The 6,949-nt window shown below is 35.2% G+C and overlaps 1 long non-coding RNA gene across 4 annotated transcripts; it reads right to left on the minus strand.

The window, feature by feature from the left end:
• Nucleotides 1-5,290: 5,290 nt before the first annotated feature.
• Nucleotides 5,291-6,112, minus strand: LOC149142298 (uncharacterized). 4 transcript variants are annotated; one of them, XR_016264709.1, is made up of 3 exons: nucleotides 5,960-6,112; nucleotides 5,679-5,793; nucleotides 5,291-5,571 (listed from the first exon to the last, which is right to left on the minus strand). It is a non-coding gene; the product is annotated as an uncharacterized LOC149142298 (long non-coding RNA). The 4 variants fall into 4 exon arrangements; XR_016264708.1 differs by having other exon boundaries at nucleotides 5,956-6,110; XR_016264710.1 differs by having other exon boundaries at nucleotides 5,679-5,772; nucleotides 5,960-6,109.
• Nucleotides 6,113-6,949: the final 837 nt, after the last annotated feature.

The raw sequence follows: 6,949 nt of genomic DNA on the forward strand, positions 1-6,949 counted from the left end.
TTTTACCCATAATGATTTATCTTTTTTGTTTTTGATTAAAATACTAAACATCTCCATATATTTTAAAAATATAAATTTACACACGTTTAATTAATTTTGAATTATTTTTTGTTTTTGATTAAAATACTAAACATTTCCATATATTTTAAAAATATAAATTTACACACGTTTAATTAATTTTGAATTATCATATATTTATTAGACTTTTATATTATTTTTTTAATTTTTATAATAAATTTATTATTGTTTAAGGTTTTTAAAATTAAATGCATGAAAAAAATTATATTCAAATTTTTTACATAATTTATTTCCAAAAAAAAAAACAAATAATTACACTGAAGATGACTCTCTACGAGGTTGGGCAAACTGTTCATCCCAGCCAATAAGATCCATCCATTTTCATCTTCCTTCAACAAACCATTTTGGATCACATGGCACTCTAAACAGTGCAATATGTCAACCTCACCACCAACAATTGTTGGCACTCTTCACAGTTCAAGTCGTCAACCTCATTGCCAATAGTATTGACCTAGTCGACGCAGAACTTTCCAAGAATGCCCAAGAAGGTAGACGAGAAGTAGTCTCACATACTAAATCCAAAGAGTTGGCTTATCATTTGAATCCACACTCACTACTATAATCCTCCTTGGCATGATTCTATTATACTCTTGCAAAGTGTCCAGAAAAGAAGCATGAGGCCCTCCAAATGCCATAGAAACCCCATACCTCTAAGTAAATCCAATAGCCATATCTACTTTGAACTCCCCCAGAGAGTTTGAGGTTGTCAGAGCCAATAGATTTAGCCATGACAACCTTAAAACCATTGGCTTGTGCATTCTAGATGAAATCAAAGTAATTCTAGACCTCCCCTTTTGTTCCAAGATATTGGACTAGAACCCCGAAGAAGTAGTGCCGACTAGACTAGTGGAATCTTGTAGGAAGACTCATTGTACGGTCTAGGGAATGAATTGTTGGGCTTTAGGACCTCGATGAAGATCGATCTCCCTGGCAAAAATCCAAGACTAGCAACATTGTGTGGCAAATAAAAGACAAATAGTCAAGCATGACACAACTAGGGCAAGGTCTATCAATACTTTGTGCTCATGTATAGGTTGTGAGCAATGGGCTCATCTCATGGCATTTGCATTAGAGAGTTTGGCAGACCTTATGCCCGTGCATTCAACAGTGGGCTTCATTCATGGCGAGATGATCTTCCCAAATCTTCTATTCCTTCAATGTACATTTGCACCTTTAGGGGCAATTGCTAGTTGAAATTTAAGTTTTCATTCTAAAAACCTGTATTAATCCTATTCGCTGAATTACAACTTTCCTTTATAGTTTTCTCTCATTCTATTCTTTGTAGTTTAGTTGTTGGATTGTGTTTTAGTGAACAAGGACTAATCATATTTGGTGAATTACAATTCCCTTGTGTAATAGTTTATAGCATTGTGTTTTGGGGGGTTTCCCAAGGAAACTTCTTGTCAAACCACATAATCTAGAGGCACGCAACTATCCCAAGTAGGAGAGAGCCTAATTAGGCCTCTCTTTTAGGTTAAGTCCCATGAATTGCTTGGCAGTGCATTCACCACCATCAGCACAATCATGGCACCTATTGGTAGAGGTGTTCCAGTTTAGCATCGCCTCTACATATAAAGCTATTTACTAGTGAAATTATTTGCAAGAGTGCAATTTAAGAGGGTTGTAAAATATTTTCCACCTTGTGTAACTAAAATCCACATCTCATCCTTAGTATCCCTATCAATCATGGAATCTCATCTTGTGTTATGTTAGAAACCTTCTTTCTCATTTGATCCATACTCTCTATAGGTGTAAACAATAGGTGTGATCAAGGTTACAATATCATACACTCTCCTCCAAATCTTTTAAAAAATGGCCAATAATAATGACCATCTCCACTATGAGAACCCTCCCTCCTTTTCCAATCAATTGATACCACCATCTCACCCTCCCACCTTTTCCAATCAATTGATACCACCATCTCTCTGAGAAATTAATGCACTCAATCAAACATTATAACATAATGAATATAGATCTACTCACACTGAATCAAAGAAAGTATAACATCACATATTTTTATAAATAAAAAATGGATGTCACATGATTAAAAATACAAAAATGGTCACATGGTTCATTTACCATTTTGCCAATAAATGCAATGTCATTTATATCTTTAAAGGGAAAGTTAATGCAGCACATAATACAAGGAGTCCAAAAATTGCAAAGCATTCGTCTTCAAACAAACCCCAACAACCACATTGTTTAAGGCACTATTCGCAACAATTTGGACTACTTATTCCCTAACCTCTTCTACTATCCCCTTTATTACTGTATGGTTTTTGTAGCATTTTGCTTTTTCGCAACTTTTAGGGTTTGTGGCCTAGTTTTTTGGTTTCGTGCCGACCTTACATCCTCCTGCCATCTTGATAAGTGGGGTTTAGGCTGAGATAATTTTAATGCTTAATCCAAGAATGATATGCCCATCAGTGAAATGTTGTCCCTAACCTCTTCTACTATCCCCTTTATTACTGTATGGTTTTTGTAGCATTTTGCTTTTTCGCAGCTTTTAGGGTTTCTGGCCTAGTTTTTTGGTTTCGTGCCGACCTTACATCCTCCTGCCATCTTGATAGGTGGGGTTTAGGCTGAGATAATTTTAGTGCTTAATCCAAGAATGATATGCCCATCAGTGAAATGTTGTTTTTGGATTATGTGAGAGGTCTAGCCTAGATACCATATCCACATGATACAGTTTATTTCACTACAAATAACTCCCGAATTCAACATTTTCAACACCTTTTCATAACGTTGAACTTGAAATCTAATGGAGACTAAATGTCACACAAATCAATTCCGCTACACCTGATGGGCAACAATAACACATTCACTTGAAATCTGATGAAGACTAAATGTCACACAAATCAATTCCGCTACACCTGATGGGCAACAATAACACATTCACTACATAGTTAGAAAACAAAAGAAGAGAGACAAGAATAACACATTCAATACATAGTTAGAAAAGAAGAGAAGAGAAGCAAATGAAGAGCACACATGGGTTTCTTTGGTACAGTTAAAAACATAGAAAGAACAGCACTAAAGATATGCAGGTCTCTTCTTGCAAGGAGACGTTAATGAAAAAACATTAGTTGGAATTGCACATCCATAGAAAAAAAAAATGTGTAAGAGATAAGTGAAGTGGGCTAAGCAAGGACAGTCCAAGCAAACTCGAAGTGGAAAGTGCACAGATGGAGCAATAGAGAATATCCAAAAACTTGTGCGGTTAAACGTGTGGAGTTCAGCCTGACAGAAGGTGAAGACACACGAAGTGGAAGCAGGGCAGGATAAGGATAAAAGGAGCAATCATACAGAACAAGTTTGGGTGGCCACCAAAAGGTGAACATATCATTAAATAGGGTACACTGAAGACTATGATCGGAGAGAATGATTCAGCCAGAGAACAAGGTTGCTGCCTGAATTACTGAACTATGTAGCATTTGCACTCATAATGTACTCTACTGTACCATAATAAAAATGTCCGGATTTGCCCTTAATTGTGTGATATCTGGTTCTTTGTGATAACCTGTACAGTTAGTGTTATTCATATTTACTATGTTAATGCTGGATTTGCACATCAAAGTTGTGAGGAAGTGGGCAAACCATGGTTCATGTTGGGTATGTATGTAGCAATCCTAGAATTAAGAGTTGCACATCTAATATTCCCATACCCTTGTCTTTCCCAAGGAATTTTACAGATCAATCCAAAGTCAGCAAATCAACCAAATGAAAATGAGAAAGTAATTTTACTAAATATTTGGGATGGCTGATTGATGTTAAGTGTTAGACATTCATTGTATAATCAATCAACCTCTCTTCGAGTTTGTAACAAACTAATTGCCTTTGGAAGCATTACAGGGGCCCATTACAAGAAAAAAAGTTACGTGTGGTGGTAAATCGAATCTCTTTAAAACATTAGTTGCTTCTCCTGTACATAGTTTTAGGTAATTGGAAATTTCTAGTTTAGTTCTTCTGAACAATTATAGAGCTTTAAGCACCACAGAAATAAGAATGGTGGAGACTATGGTGTACTGATTCAGGGAAAAATGAATTAGTTGAACTAGGCCAATGTTGGTGAATTATCATCCAGAACAAAGCATTAAATAGAGGAAATGGAAATAACATGGTTTTCTCCGAAACTAGGCCAAGTTTAAGCTAAGCCCACCAACATGTTGAATGAAAGAATTGCCTACATATTAAATGAAACAATAAAGTATGGATGCCTCTTGGGGCAATGTAACCCGTACACCTCCATTAATTAAGAATATAGTTATGAACACCTTCCAAATTTCAATTTTGTATTAGGTGAAGGAAACAAATAATCATGTTCCAGTTGGTTATACTGGTGAAGTATCATCCAGAACAAAGCATTAACAAGAGGAAATGGAAATAACATTTATTAAGAATATTGGTTTTTTTCGAAACTAGGCCAAGTTTAAGCCAAGCCCACCAACGTGTTGAATGAAACAATTACCTACATATTAAATGAAACAATAAAGTATGGATGTCCGTTGGGGCGAGGTAACCCGTACCCCTCCATGAATTAAGAATATGGTTATGAACACCTTCCAAATTTCAATTTTGTATTAGGTGAAGGAAACAAATATCCATGTTCCAGTAGGTTATACGGCCTCACTGCTCTCAGTGCAATAAAATTTTGGAGTGCAAAGCTAAACAACATCCCTAGTCCAAAACAAGTATATGTTTGGCATGTGAGAACATCTATCAAATATATCCATAGAAATGGAAGCAGTAACTGGCAAGTAGCAACCACACTCAAACTGCTATTTAAATTAATATCTACGGGTTAATAAATTGTTGCTTAAGTGCATATCCCTGCAATCTGTAACTTGTTTTAGATATGAGCATAGCAGTCACAAACTCAAAGAAACAGAGTTCTTTGAAAGCAACTTTCAAATTCAAAACAAGACACCCAATAACCTCACCTTCTCACCCACTTACCTCGGTCCTCACCTCCTGACCCTTTTTTCAATATCCCAGTGACACTTAGAAGATGTTCCAAGGTTACCATGGATATTTGCTAGTTTATATATAGTTATTGTTTGAATATGCTAAATAAGATCAATAATGATCTAAGGTTCTCTCTATGCTGCAGAGGGCCTCACATTTCTCTATGCAATAACCAAGCTTATGCCTACCCTTTGAAATCTAACAATCATGCAGAGTACAGCAGATTCAGTGACCTTTTTTCAAGGGATCTCCATAAATATCGGAAATTTATTAATAATACCCAAAACCTTTTACAACAAAAACCTCAAGATCATATCAGAGGATCATATGACAAGAAGTCCATAACAAAATTATTTTGATCCTTTGGAGTCCAAAGATGTTTTGTTTCTTTTTTTTGTGACATGAATTTCCTATATGGGAAGATGACCGCATTATTCTCTGCTCTCTCAAGGGCAGCAACAGCAGAGTATATCCATGCAGCACTCGCAGGTTTCGTAACAGCAAAAGCAGCAGCACATGGTGAATAGGCTGCAATATAATCCATTTTTCCACACAAAATATCAAATCTACATGCCCTTCGATCTATAGCCAGAAAAAAATGAAAAGAATTGGTGAAAGGGATATGATTTACGAACCAGGCATACAAACAGCCTTTCTCCTCATGGCGCTTCTGAACATGTTCATAGTAAGTCATTTCCTGAGCACTTGGTGGAGCATACATTTTCACCCCTAAATCACAATAAACGCAGACTATACCCAAATTGAATAAGCAGAACTGTTATTCAGAATATCTAAGCACAATGAGTATATAGAAAAAGATGTTCTACAGCCAAAAACAGAGAGTTACCCTACATGCAATAAAGAAATTGACAGTGGGTAAAATGAAAACACAGAAAAGTTAGTGCAGCTCACCGACCCTAGCGAGCAGCGAGGGGACACAAGTGGTGTATACTGATCCGGACTTTTAGGACGAGTAATCTGAAATGCGAGGGAATCGTTACAGTTAGAGTTGTGACTTGTGATATATATAACAATGGCAGTGGACAGATAAGGAAACTGCAGAGTGAGTGGGTTACGACTCTATCTTTAAGTGGAAACTTCGTAAGCGTCTGTTTTAGAACCTTCTAGAAACCAATACGGACGTCAAACTTCTTATTGACCTTTTCTACATGAAACTTCAATGGATGTGATAGCATCTTTATTGTTGATGTCATACAATTTCTATATCTCTATTACAGATGTGATAGAGTTATATCTTTATTATAACTGTGATAGAGTTGTATCTCTAGGTGTGATAGTTATATCTCCATCATAGATGTGAAAGAGTTATATTTCTGGATGTGATAATTTTTTTAATTAATTTTTTTTTTATTATTGGGTTTATTATAACTGTGATAGAGTTGTATCTCTAGGTGTGATAGTTATATCTCCATCATAGATGTGAAAGAGTTATATTTCTGGATGTGATAATTTTTTTAATTAATTTTTTTTTATTATTGGGTAAGGGTGAACTATAATTACGATGTACTCTAATTTTAATAATCTAATTTTAATAATAATAATACAATTTTAAGGTAATGGTGAGACATCAAATTGGTGCATGATATTTTCTTTGTTTATAAGACAATTTTTTATTTTGGATTTTTTCAATATGAAATTTGTATGGATGTGATAGCATTTTTATTGTTAATGTCATACAATCTTGATGTCATACAATTTCTATATCTTTATTATAGATGTGGTAAGAGTTTTTATTTATTTTCTTATTATTGGGAAGCGTGAGAAACAACCACCATGCAGTCTAATCTTAATGATAATAAACTAATTTTAAGGTAATGGTCCAGTCAGACATTAAATTAGTGTATGAGACTTCTTTGTTTGTAGGACAAGATACTCCCTTCACACA

This window comes from Pinus tabuliformis, chromosome X, assembly GCF_031772625.1.
Source record: "Pinus tabuliformis cultivar Carrire ecotype Pingquan chromosome X, CPIR1, whole genome shotgun sequence".
In the NCBI taxonomy this organism is placed as follows: domain Eukaryota; kingdom Viridiplantae; phylum Streptophyta; class Pinopsida; order Pinales; family Pinaceae; genus Pinus; species Pinus tabuliformis.